Source organism: Pseudophryne corroboree, chromosome 1 (assembly GCF_028390025.1).
Source record: "Pseudophryne corroboree isolate aPseCor3 chromosome 1, aPseCor3.hap2, whole genome shotgun sequence".
In the NCBI taxonomy this organism is placed as follows: domain Eukaryota; kingdom Metazoa; phylum Chordata; class Amphibia; order Anura; family Myobatrachidae; genus Pseudophryne; species Pseudophryne corroboree.
In genome coordinates this window covers 404,295,130-404,310,024 of record NC_086444.1, presented here as the reverse complement: position 1 = coordinate 404,310,024, position 14,895 = coordinate 404,295,130, and positions in this window count along the sequence as shown.

Sequence of the window (14,895 nt, the reverse complement as noted above, 5' to 3'; positions counted from 1 at the left end):
ACCACACAGAGTTTTGTTGGAAGAGCATATGTCACATTTGGACAGTACGGATGGGGTAATGGTTAGCATTACTGCCTTACAGCACTGAGGTCATGGGTTAGATTCCCACCATGGCCCTAACTGTGTGGAGTTTGTATATTCTCCCCATGCTTGCATGGGCTTCCTCTGGGTGCTCCGGTTTCTTCCCACAATCCAAAAATTTACTGGTAGGCTAATTGGCTCCTAATAAAATTAACCCTAGCATGAATGTGTGTGCATGTACCTGTGTGGTAGGAAATATGGATTGTAAGCTCTACTGGGACAGAGACTGATGTAAATGGCCAGACATTCTCTGTTAATCGCTGCAGAATATGTGTGCGCTATATAAATAACTGGTAATAAATAATAGTAATAAATGTGAATCCCGCTGTGAACCACACAGCCGCTGATGTACATACAGGTACCCCTTCAGAGCTTGGAGCCCATTGCCTCTGGAAGATCTGCTCCTGCGAAGAATTAATTGTACACTAATAGCTTACGCTATCACTACACTGCTGAACTCTTTCCTGGAAGTGCAGGCTTATTGGGAGGAATCCAAAGATCCCCTCAGGTATAAAGTTGCGGCCTGTCACAAAAGAAAGCTATGGAATTAGGACCCCATTGCAAATTCTGCTAAGTAGCAGAATTTGCAATCCTTTTGATCGCATGCTTGGGGCCGCCCATTGCAAGGCATGCTAACTGCCACCCCGCCTTCCTACCCTTGACCATGCTGAAATTGCAAAAAATAGGGTAGCCTCTTGCCAGGCTGCGACCGCAGGAGATCCACCACCATTTTTGTGATCACAGTGGCTGTGTGTGACTTGCGCATGTGCCCTAGAGATTCATTTCCGGGAGCATGGTGGGCACCATGTTTCCAGAGAGCTATGCATGTGCAGTGTCTATGGTCAGTACCGTTTCTTGAGACGGGCGTGCCGTGCGATCGCACAGGGTGCCCGCTGCGACACCTGCTGGCTGGTATCCTGCTCCCCCTCCTCCCTCACATAGTACTCTGCTTGGGGGGGGCAGAAGCATCATTTAGTGAAGACTATGCCCCACGAGCAGAGTACTATGGGCGGGTGGAGGGGGAGCAGGATATCAGCGCTGGCGGTCTGGCTGGTGCCAAGAGCATACACCCCTGGCAAAGAGCATTATACACCCTTGGCAATGAGCATTATATACCCCTGGCAATGAGCATTATACACCCCTGGCAACAAGCATGACTCCCATACCATGAAACCACTGTCAACAAGCACTACACACGCACAGCATAAAAACCCCTGGCAATGAGCATGACATCCAGAGCCAGATCATGGAACCCCTGGCAATGAGCATGACATCCAGAGCATGAAACCCCTGACAACGAGCAGGTAATTTAATAGTAATGAGAAGCCTTACTGTCGGGCATATTGTTTTACGGCGGGCACTGCGGTGTGTCGCATAATATGGTGCAGGGGGCATAATATGGTGCAAGGGGCATTATTGTACTGATTGAGGCTTAATATGGTGGAATTTTTTTCTTTCCTGTGGTGGCCGAGGTCTGTTGGTGCAGGGTCAAAAACTGGTATGTACCCTTCAGGATCTCTGTCTCTATCTCTCTTCTCTTATATCCTCTTTTCTGCCTGACTCCTCTCTTCCTTCTCTTTTGACAGTCTGCCACACAGTCCCCTTCCCAAGCTCCCTCTTTGCCTTTTTGTACACACGGTGAGATAAATCTGTAAGATTTTGACTATATAGTCAAAATCTTATGAAAAGTTACAGATTCGATCCCGATGCGCACTCCCGTGGGGTCGGTATCGTAAGGCTAGATAGAATGTGCAGGTAAGTCAATCTTGACTATCTATAGTGTATTATCTTGTACAAAGTATAGTCGAAATTGGCTCCTAGTAAAAATCATACATAGACAAAATCTCAAGCACAGATAGTCAAAATCTGTGCTACAGTATCTGTGCTATCTGGGCTCTGGGGGAGTTGAAGGGAAATCGCATAGTCAAAATTGGACATAGCAAGGATCTCACCATGTGTACACACCTTTAACCATAAAACTGGTCACTATATTTTGATTATTACTGTGTCACATTATGTTTTCTTTTATGTGTCAATGTTTCTATTCATTGTGACCTTTCAATAAACTTTATACATGGTCGAGTCACATTATAATGACCACCAGCTAATAACCAGAATAAACGCTTCGGAGCCCCATATGCACCAGAGTTCGCTGAACTGTCATTTTAGCCACACATCTGGTAGCTCCCAGGTTCATTTTGATGGTGAGCTGCTCCACTGTAGCATGTGGTTCGGCCCTCATGCACCTTCGTAGCTGACAGGGGCAGATTGGTATGAAAAACCAGCCCGGAAAATTTATGAAAACAGCCCTAATGGGGGCGGGGTCTGTTGTGGGGCTGGGGTCTGTCAGGGGGTCTGATTTTGAATTGGATGCAGTTGTGGCCTTCCTTGCGTCTTTTGCTCCAGTTGCGTCTGTTACTTTATACTAATGCAACTACAGTGCTCTTCCCTGGTGTACATTTGTGCATCCAAATATGCAAGGACTGAGACACTCACTGTCAGTGTCTACAGATGCTGCAATCATGCTTTGTGTATCTTTAGATTAGAGATGAGCGGGTTCGCAGCTGGCAGCATCTGTGGCGCACGCAGGGGGAGGTCTCTGAGCACCCAGAAACCCCCCCATGATGGACCAATTTGACAGTAGTGTCTCCATCTCTAAAGTGGATCCCTCAGCCACAACTGGATTTGCCAGCAGCTCCATAGACAGAGATCACTGCTCAGTAGTGTTCTCTGTTCTGTTAAATGTCGGGAGATGGCTGAGGGAAGCCACTGCCACTCGGCAGCAACGGGAGCAGTGGGTAGTTGGCAATACTGTGCTCCGGTCTATCCACTGCGGGGCTGGCTTAACCTCTCTTCAGGGACCAACTTTTACACTCTGCTGTGCCCCCAGTCCAGGCACTGCCTCCCTGAACCAATTCCCTTCTAGATGGGACTTAAGTGGGATGGCAATTTAGCTCATTGGAGGCTGCACAGACTGAGGGACCCTTGCAGCATCGGTGCTCTGGACTTCACACAATAAGGAATACTAAGACACTCTGGTCACTTGCTCGAAGTTTCAGTTTTCAGTTCTTGACCAAAGTGTGTGAGTATTCTTGATTGTGTGAAGTCCAGAGAGTGCCGCTGTTTTTATATATATATATATATATATATAGCCAGTTCTATGCTCCGGCACTAGGCTATGTCCCAGCAATGGGGCTAACTTGCTCCGGTGCCCTCCTCCAGGTATAGATACCAGATGGATACCAACTAGGACAAATGAGGCAGCACTCAGAGTCTTCAAACAAGTGAAAAATTGTAATGGTGCACCATTACAATTTTTCACTTGTTTGAAGACTCTGAGTGCCGCCTCATTTGTCCTAGTTGGTATATATATATATATATATATATATATATATATATATATATATATATATAGGAAATCACGACAGTACTCAAAGCCTATGTATATAAAGCAAAAAATGGTGGTGCAAGGCAGCAATAAATATAAAACACTCACTTCTCCAGCGATGCAGAAAAAGTATTTATTCCTTAACCAAACAGCATGGTGAAGTACAGCAAATACAGCAAACACAGCCCAACCGCTGTTTCAACTGACTGGTCTTCCTCAGTGCGGTTAGCCCCTGAGGAAGACCAGTCGGTTGAAACAGCTGTCGGGCTGTGTTTGCTGTATTTGCTGTACTTCACCATGCTGTTTGGTTAAGGAATAAATCCTGCTTTTCTTTCATCTACACGTGAGTGCTGGCTTGTCTACTTGTCACTGGAGAAGTGAGTGCTTTATATATATATATAGAAACCCCCCTTTACAAATCCTGTATTTGCCCCTGAGCACAATTAGGTGCAGGTGGAGGGCTGGACCCTGGAGGCGACCTGGGACCCATAGTAGCCGCACTCCCTGCATTTATTGTAGCTACACCCTTATTAACAGAGATTATGTTAATGACACATTAATGAACGACGGAACAAAAAGATGCCAAACATACGCATTTACTCAATGTTGAAATGATGTATACTGATTCAATAGCATACGGATAAATAAACTTCCAGGGAGCTGACCATAGTGCTGAAACGTAACTTAAAGCTGCACTCCACTGCTTACCTCATTGCTACTGTATGGCTAGAAAAGGAGTTGTGAGCGGGAGAAAAACTGCAATGTCTGACATATCATTTAGATTGTGACTTCTGATTGGCCCCTCTACTCAGAGCCCCCTCCATAATGTAACACAGTGGCAGATCTTCTTAGCCAGGGTCATGAGATCAAACACAGAGCAGAAAGAAAAGTGATGAATGGCGCCCCATGGAAAAGATACTTTTTCATCCTACCTGAAAGCTTCTATGAAGACTTACAAAGTTGATGATATTTGCATTGTAAATAATCTCCTGAAAATGACTTCTTACTCATAGGTGCCTGAATTTAGCTCGCATGTTAAGGGTAGCCCCCTGTCTATGCAGCCTAGCTGTACAGATGGATGGCCACAATGTTTCGGTTTGCAAAGGCTGCGTGTGACGTCATGCACCCACCACGACCCACCCCGCAAACAGTGCGTCGACGCAAACAAGGCGCGGTGCCGATGCCCCATCACTGCCCCTCACCCCCCCGGCCAGGACTTAGACTGCGTTCTGAAGACCTTGCACATGCATGCACTGGTGTATGCGCATGCGCACATGCTCTGAAATTCATAGCGATATAAGCACATTACATTCAGTGCTGAATCAGGGCCTCAGATATCAAATTTCACCTCAAAAAATAGGCATGATTGAGAAAATGGCAGCAGCCACAAACAATTACCCTTAATTATATCAATGAGTAACCAGCTACGAGGAGTTGAGGATATTCTTGCATGTATCTGACTAATGTGAATGCTAGTGATAGGCCACCATCACAGCACTAGATGAGGTTTACAGTATCTATGAATTTTTGAATGGTTATTTCTCTACAACAAAGCGTGATTAATTAATTGTGTACAAATCAATACAGATATACTGACACAAGCATGGATTCAAGTACAGGTTGAATCTCCCCTATCTGAAATTTTTGATATTCAAAATATTTCAAAATGTACAAGTTTTTGAGTGCAACTGAGATAGTGACACCTTTGTTTTCTGATAGGTCAATTAATGTACACAAACTTGTGTACTGCACAAAATTATTAAAAATATTGTATAAATTACCATCAGCCTGTGGGCCTAACTCAGACCTGATCGCTAGCTAGTGATTTTTTACAGCGCTGCAAGCAGATAGTCCATAGGGGAGTGTATTTTTGCTTTGCAGCCGAGCGGTACAAAAAAGATTTGTGCAGTTTCTGAGTTGCCCAGAACTTAGTCAGCCGTTGCGATCACTTCAGCCTGTCCTGAATCACACTGAGGAAGCCGCCGAGGTTTGAAAGCGGGGAAACGCGTCTGTTTCATCTCCCACTGATGGGATATAGTGGAGGTACACTTACTAACCGGCCGGCTTAGAATTTACCCAATTGCAAACGGGGGATAAGAGGAGGAGAAGTGACCGTATACCCTGGATAAGGCTGACGGCAAAACGAGCAGCCGGGAGGAACATCATTGCCATTGAGGTGATTTATGGACTCCAGATAAGGCTGAGAATGAGAGCTGCAGCTGGGAGGATGATCATTTAACCATGTTGTGACAGGTTTCAGTGGCAAATGCAGGATTTAGCCAGGGGGGTTTCCGTGGGTGTGTATGTATATGTGCATGTATGTGTAATATATATATATAGATATATATATATTTATATAGATATATATATATATATATATACGCAGTGGTCGAAGTGGAATTTTGAAGTGGGGGTATACGAAAGTCAAGGACGTAATTATGCGCGCCCAAGGCGTGGTCACCAAAAAAGGGGCGTGGTCACCCAAAAGGGGCGTGTCCAGTATAGTAGAACCCCTTATACTATCTAGTACTGGTGCCCCTTTCACCTTATAGCACATGGTACGAGCTGAAATTCACATTATAGCACACGGTACAAGCCGAAACTCACATTGTAGCACACTGAATGAGCCGAAATTCACATTATAGCACACGGTACGAGCCGAAACTCACATTGTAGAACACTGAATGAGCCAAAATTCACATTGTAGCACACTGAATGAGCTGAAACTCACATTGTAGCACACTGAATGAGCCGAAACTCACATTGTAGCACACTGAATGAGCCAAAATTCACATTGTAGCACACTGAATGAGATGAAATTCACATTGTAGCACACTGAATGAGCCGAAATTCACATTGTAGGACACTGAATGAGCCGCAATTCACACTGTAGCACACTGAATGAGTCGAAATTCACATTGTAGCACACTGAATGAGCCGAAATTTACATTGTAGCACACTGAATGAGCCGAAATTCACATTGTAGCACACTGAATGAGCCGAAACTCATATTGTAGCACACTGAATGAGCCGATACTCACATTGTAGCACACTGAATGAGCCGAAATTCACATTATAGCACACTGAAATTGTGACAGCAGGGACAGCCAGAGTGACGACAGGGAGAGAGTGACGACAGGGAGAGAGAGCGACGACAGGGAGAGAGAGAGTGACGACGGTGACAACAGGGGGAGAGAGTGACAACAGTGACAGAGTGACGACAGTGACGACAGGGAGAGAGAGTGACGCCAGGGACAGAGAGTGACGACAGAGAGAGAGTGACGACAGGGAGAGAGAGTGACGACAGTGACAACAGGGAGAGAGAATGACGACAGGGAGAGAGAGTGACGATAGTGATGACAGGGAGAAAGAGTGATAACAGGGAGAGAGTGACGACAGGGAGAGAGAGTGACGACAGTGACGACAGGGAGAGAGAGTGACGACAGGGAGAGAGAGTGACGATAGTGATGACAGGGAGAAAGAGTGACGACAGGGAGAGAGAGTGACGACAGGGAGAGAGAGTGATGACAGGGAGAGATAGTGACGGCAGTGACGACAGGGAGAGAGAGTGACGACAGTGATGACAGGGAGAGAGAGTGACGACAGTGATGACAGGGAGAGAGAGACAACAGGGAGAGAGAGTGACGACGGTGATGACAGGGTGAGAGAGTGACGACAGTGACGACAGGGAGAGAGAGTGACGACAGGGAGAGAGCATGATGAAAGTGACGACAGGGAGAGAGAGTGACGACAGGGAGAGTGACGACAGTGATGACAGGGAGAGAGAGTGATGACAGGGAGAGAGTGACGACAGGGAGAAAGGTGACAGCAGGGGAACATTACCTCATTTGTTGCTGGTGGCTGGCAGCGGTGAGCTGCTGGCGGCGGCGGGAGGCTGGCGGCGAGCAACGTGCGGTGAGCGGGTGGCGGTGAGCGGCGGCGGGTGGCTGTGAGCTAATACAGCGCTCTACACAGCCTCCGGCCGCTGCGCAGGGACGGGGAGCACAATGTGCAGCAGGATCGCCACTTACATATATACACACATACATACATGTGTATATATATATATACATACACACACACATACATACATACATACATATATACCACATTAAAATATACATACACTAGTAAGTGCACCTCCACTATATCCCGTCAGTGGGAGATGAAACAGACACGTTTCCCCGCCTTCAAACCTCGGCGGCTTCCTCAGTGTGAATCCCCTGAATCACACTGAGGAAGCCGCCGAGGTTTGAAGGCGGGGAAACGCGTCTGTTTCATCTCCCACTGATGGGATATAGTGGAGGTGCACTTACTAGCCGGCCGGCTTAGAATTTACCCCATTGCAAATGGGGGATAAGAGGAGGAGAAGTGACCGTATACCCTGGATAAGGCTGACAGCAAAACGAGCAGCCGGGAGGAACATCATTGCGATTGAGGTGATTTATGGACTCCAGATAAGGCTGAGAATGAGAGCTGCAGCCGGGAGGATGATCATTTAACCATGTTGTGACAGGTTTCAGTGGCAAATGCAGGATTTAGCCAGGGGGGTTTCCGTGGGTGTGTATGTATATGTGCATGTATGTGTAATATATATATATATATATATATATATAGATAGATATAGATAGATAGATATATATATATATACGCAGTGGTCAAAGTGGAATTTTGAAGTGGGGGTATGCAAAAGTCAAGGACGTAATTATGCGCGCCCAAGGCGTGGTCACCCAAAAAGGGGCGTGGTCACCCAAAAGGGGCGTGTCCAGTATAGTAGAACCCCTTATAATATCTAGTACTGGTGCCCCTTTCACCTTATAGCACATGGTACGAGCTGAAATTCACATTATAGCACACGGTACGAGCCGAAACTCACATTGTAGCACACTGAATGAGCCGAAATTCACATTATAGCACACTGTACAAGCCGAAACTCACATTGTAGCACACTGAATGAGCCAAAATTCACATTGTAGCACACTGAATAAGCTGAAACTCACATTGTAGCACACTGAATGAGCCGAAACTCACATTGTAGCACACTGAATGAGCTGAAATTTACATTGTAGCACACTGAATGAGCCGAAATTCACATTGTAGCACACTGAATGAGCCGAAACTCACATTGTAGCACACTGAATGAGCCGAAACTCACATTGTATCACACTGAATGAGCCGAAATTCACATTATAGCACACTGACTGAGCCGACATTCACATTGAAGCACACTGAAATTGTGACAGCAGGGACAGCCAGAGTGACGACAGGGAGAGAGAGAGTGACGACAGGGAGAGAGAGCGACGACAGGGAGAGAGAGAGTGACGACAGTGACAACAGGGGGAGAGAGTGACAACAGTGACAACAGTGACAGAGTGACGACAGGGAGAGAGAGTGACGACAGGGACACCTTATAGCACATGGTACGAGCTGAAATTCACATTATAGCACACGGTACGAGCCGAAACTCACATTGTAGCACACTGAATGAGCCGAAATTCACATTATAGCACACGGTACGAGCCGAAACTCACATTGTAGCACACTGAATGAGCCAAAATTCACATTGTAGCACACTGAATAAGCTGAAACTCACATTGTAGCACACTGAATGAGCCGAAACTCACATTGTAGCACACTGAATGAGCTGAAATTTACATTGTAGCACACTGAATGAGCCAAAATTCACATTGTAGCACACTGAATGAGCCGAAACTCACATTGTAGCACACTGAATGAGCCGAAACTCACATTGTAGCACACTGAATGAGCCGAAATTCACATTATAGCACACTGACTGAGCCGACATTCACATTGTAGCACACTGAAATTGTGACAGCAGGGACAGCCAGAGTGACGACAGGGAGAGAGAGAGTGACGACAGGGAGAGAGAGCGACGACAGGGAGAGAGAGAGTGACGACAGTGACAACAGGGGGAGAGAGTGACAACAGTGACAACAGTGACAGAGTGACGACAGGGAGAGAGAGTGACGACAGGGACACCTTATAGCACATGGTACGAGCTGAAATTCACATTATAGCACACGGTACGAGCCGAAACTCACATTGTAGCACACTGAATGAGCCGAAATTCACATTATAGCACACGGTACGAGCCGAAACTCACATTGTAGCACACTAAATGAGCCAAAATTCACATTGTAGCACACTGAATAAGCTGAAACTCACATTGTAGCACACTGAATGAGCCGAAACTCACATTGTAGCACACTGAATGAGCTGAAATTTACATTGTAGCACACTGAATGAGCCAAAATTCACATTGTAGCACACTGAATGAGCCGAAACTCACATTGTAGCACACTGAATGAGCCGAAACTCACATTGTAGCACACTGAATGAGCCGAAATTCACATTATAGCACACTGACTGAGCCGACATTCACATTGTAGCACACTGAAATTGTGACAGCAGGGACAGCCAGAGTGACGACAGGGAGAGAGAGAGTGACGACAGGGAGAGAGAGCGACGACAGGGAGAGAGAGAGAGAGTGACGACAGTGACAACAGGGGGAGAGAGTGACAACAGTGACAGAGTGACGACAGGGAGAGAGAGTGACGACAGGGACCGAGAGTGACGACAGAGAGAGAGTGACGACAGGGAGAGAGAGTGACGACAGTGACAACAGGGAGAGAGAGTGACAACAGGGAGAGAGAGTGACGATAGTGATGACAGGGAGAACGAGTGACGACAGGGAGAGAGAGTGACGACAGGGAGAGAGAGTGATGACAGGGAGAGAGAGTGACGGCAGTGACGACAGGGAGAGAGAGTGACGACAGTGATGACAGGGAGAGAGAGTGACGACAGGGAGAGAGAGTGACGACAGTGACGACAGGGAGAGAGAGACGACAGGGAGAGAGTGACGACGGTGACGACAGGGTGAGAGAGTGACGACAGTGATGACAGGGGGAGAGAGTGACGACAGGGAGAGAGCATGATGACAGTGACGACAGGGAGAGAGAGTGACGACAGGGAGAGTGACGACAGTGATGACAGGGAGAGAGAGTGACGACAGGGAGAGAGTGACGACAGGGAGAGAGGTGACAGCAGGGGAACATTACCTCATTTGTTGCTGGTGGCTGGCAGCGGTGAGCTGCTGGCGGCGGCGGGAGGCTGGTGGCTGGCGGCGAGCAGCGTGCAGTGAGCGGTGGGCGGCTGGCGGTGAGCGGCGGCGGGTGGCTGTGAGCTAATACAGCGCTCTACACAGCTGCCGGCCGCTGCGCAGGGACGGGGAGCACAATGTGCAGCAGGATCGCCACTTACATATATACACACATACATACATGTGTATATATATATATATATACATACATACACACACACACACATACATACATACATACATACATACATACATATATACCACATTAAAATATACATACACAAACAAATGCACACATACACAAGTACACATCCATACATACATACATACTGTACATACACCAGTGCACAAACACACAGGCATACTGTACTTACAAACATACAAATACACACATAAACACTGGCTGCAAACTTACATGATCCATCAGGGCCTGGGAGCAGAAGGACGGCGGAGTGAGGACGGAGCGGAGGGAGCTGCTGTTGCTGAGCATGCACAGCCAGCAGCTCCCCCGGCACATTCTGTAAGCAGAGAGCTCCACAGCTCTCTCTTGCTGCTGCAGCTCCGCGGTCGCGATTGCGGTAGCGGCTTTTGCTGAGCCGGAGACAAAGCTGTCTCCGTCTCAAAATAGAAATCTCGGCTCATCAGGGGGGGTTTCCAGGTACTCGGAAACCCCCCCTGCGTGTGCCACTGGGTTTGCCCACTGAATACTATCATGCTGTGATCTTTACCTGTGTATGAGAGCTCTGGACTGTCTGAAAATACTTTGCATGGCCATGCAGGAATGCATATACTTATTTAATGTGGCATCCAAGCTAAATAAAAAGTCATTAACTGCAGTATAAAGACAACAGGCAAATACCAACTATAAAGGAAGGAGCTTTTCAAGTGCATGCTTTATTGGTTACATAGTTTATGTGCACTAAACAGCAAGTGTGTTGCCAGTGGAGGTAATACAAAGTATCACTTAAGGACATTCAACAGAGACTTGGTGTGTAGCTATATTACAGTCTTTTAGGTCACTGTCTCTATAGTTGTTTTAAATAAATGTGATTTATTTTTATGGATACTGGCCGGTATTACTTTTAGTTTTAAGAAATAACTATTTAATAAAATCTACAAACAGATTAAATCAGCGCTTTGCTCGAAATAAGTATGCAGGGAAATAATTCATACATTCATCCATATGCAGAATTGTATGCATCAGGAAATGTGGATGCCCCTATGTATATACCTTGTTTGCTTTTCATCATATCATCATCATAGTGTGTACCTGCATGTACCCTATAATAGGTGCAAAACATATTAATACAAACAGACATATTTTAACTTGCGTTCAACTGTGCACAGCCCATAGTTGCATCAGCGCGCCCTCAGCAAACTTTGCCTATGTGAGAAGAGAACGCCCCAACAACCCAATCATATTTCTTTAGTCTAAAAAGTGTAGATGTTGCTTCTCTTTTGTTTGATATACAGCATATTTTCGGTTGAACAGTTATAGACGTTTTTATTAACAGACCGCCTGCACGTTAATGGTGATAATGGTGGTCGGTCACACACAGGTTATGTATTCTGTGGCCGTGTCATGGACATGTTGGGAGAATTGTAGGATTTAACGAATAATCCATTCACACAGCCGAACGCAAGAAGATTGACAGGAAGAAGATTGACAGTTAATGGGTATCAACTGACCGTTTCAGGGAGTGGTTGGAAAAACGCAGGTGTGTCCAAGCATTTGCAGGGCTGGTGTCTGACGTCAATTCTGGGACCGGACAGGTTGAAGTGATCGCAGTGGCTGAGTAAGTTCACAGACAGGGACCCACATTTATTTATGAATGTGTGAAGTGATCAAAATTGTAGCTGCTTCACTGTCAAATCTGAATCAGGGCCACTGTGAGGAGCTCTGCCTGAGGAGGAATGCCAGGTTCAGTATGGGAAAGGCAGTAGCAAAGGGGGCATAAATTTGATTTATTGGAATATTTTATTTAAAATAAACAAGCACATAATAAAGTATGTACATTCAGGGCTGGTGCTAGGGTGTCCGGCACCCCTCTGCAAACAATAAATTTGCACCCTCCAGCCCATATGTAATGAAGGGACAGCGTGCACCTAAGGCGTGCACCTCAAAAAGGGGTGTGATCTCACAAGGAAAGGATGTGGCCACACACTAGTGTTCTCAGTTCAAATTACACCACAAAGAGACACAATCTTATTCACATTACACCATACTTAGTGTCCATGATTCATATTTCACCACATAGTAGTGTACCTTATTCACGTTACAGTAGTAGTGCCACACATAATGCCCACAGTAGTGCCCCTTGCACTTATGTCCACATGAGGTGAGGGAGGAGTGCGGTACTTACACGGGAGATCAGCGAGAGACTGAAAGCTGCAACTGCCAGGGCCATCTTTACAGCAGAGTAGGCCCCTGGACAAAGCCATTCCTGAGGAGTATCGGCAATGGTGGCAGTGATGTTGGGGGGGGTGGGGGGGGGGTTAATGTGTTGCAAATGCATAGAACAAAACATTTTATTAACCTTTATTAAAGCAATGCTGCACTATGCTGCTACTCTTAGGAAATGATTACTAACAACGTAACGTGACAACTCTGCTGCTGTTCTGTGGTCACATTTTGTAGCTGGGGAACTGAATGTCAGCACCTCTATAGCAGAGATATCACTGTGCAGTGCTGAAGTAGGGTGGTACGAAGGGGTACGGAGTACCATTAAGAAATATTGCGTACCACCAGCCCACCACTCGGGCATAATTTATAAGTGTCATTTTTGTGTGTGGAACATAAATTGGTGTCAGTGGCATAACTGTGTGGTATAATATGTAAGGCGTTATGGTGTGTGTCATAATGTGTAATGGGCATTACGGTGTGTGGCATAATGTGTAATAAGCATTACGGTGTGTGGCATAATGTGTAGTAAGCATTACGGTGTGTGGCATAATGTGTAATGGGCATTATGGTGTTTGGGATAATGTGTAAGGGGCATTACAGTGTATGGCATAATGTGGTCATGCCCCTATTGTCATGTAGCCACTCCCCTACTTTTGTGTGACCATGCCCCCCCATGACGTGACCACACCCATTTTTACTATCAGTACCACTAAGAAAAAATTTCTACTTGCACTACTGTCACTGTGTAATGATGAGCAGGAGGTACAGCAGCTGCTAATAGCACTGTGTCCTGTCTGATGTCCATGAGCACGGCGCTGAGCTGGAGAAACACAATATAATACTGCACACACAGAGCTCCACAACAGGTGGAGGTGTATACTGTGCCCAACACTACGCTACACAGATAAACCACCAGCCAGAGCCGGCGCAAGACACTCAGCAAAGGGATGCAGTGCAGGGAGGCGCCAGGAATGGAGAGGCGCTCTCCCTGCTCTGCATTCCTGTGCTGAGCTGATGTCCCCCTGTTGCTGCTGCGGCGCCTGCAGGAATGGCTCTTGCCGCTCTGAAGGAGCGCTGCCGCTGCTCCGCTGCCTACCCTCCCGGCAGGGCTGTCTTAACAGCAGTGTAGGCCCCTGGGCACAGCAATGCACTGGGCCCCCTACCCATCCTCCAGCGGTAGGGGTGGGGGGTGCTATCAGCGGCAGCTTTGATGTCCGGCGGGTGGTAGGGTGTGTTCTATCTTCCGCTCAGCATGTAGGACCTGGAACAGTAATTTCTGCTAATTACTCCTTTACTGCACAGATGGGGCTAAACTGTAGAAGGGGGCATTGGGCTGAATGAAAGGGCCCTGGTACATGTCTTCCAGGGTGGTAGGGGGGTGTAATACGTAGGTGAGGGGTGGATAGTGGAGTGGGCTTAATATTTATCATTTTCAGGTGGGAGGGCAGCTTGCTTGAATGCAGATATCTCAAGTTCCTGAAAATATATTTCTTAGCTTTGAATGGGATATAAACTAGACAGTCACACCTTTCAGGAGGATTTGGAGACTTGGGGATCAGAGATCAGGAGCCAGAGCAAGTCACCAACGAAAATATAAAACTGCATTTTTGGCGTGTGCAGCTGGAGTAGGGACCAGCTGCTTGAAGGCTGATATCTCTGGTTCTGGGCATAGTAGAGACAAGCAGCCAGTGTCGAGCAAAAGGGGAAAGTCGTAGCTTTTGGCTTATACCCTCAGAAAAACTCTAAGTCAGAATATACCCAAGATATTAAACTGGGAAGAGCAATTAACTGGCTTGGTTGGGGACCACTGTTTTCAAGTCTGATATCTCCGGTTCCCCAGGGCCGATTTTAAAAAATCTGGTACCCCTGGAAAGAGGGGACCCTCAGCTATCAGTCTAGGGC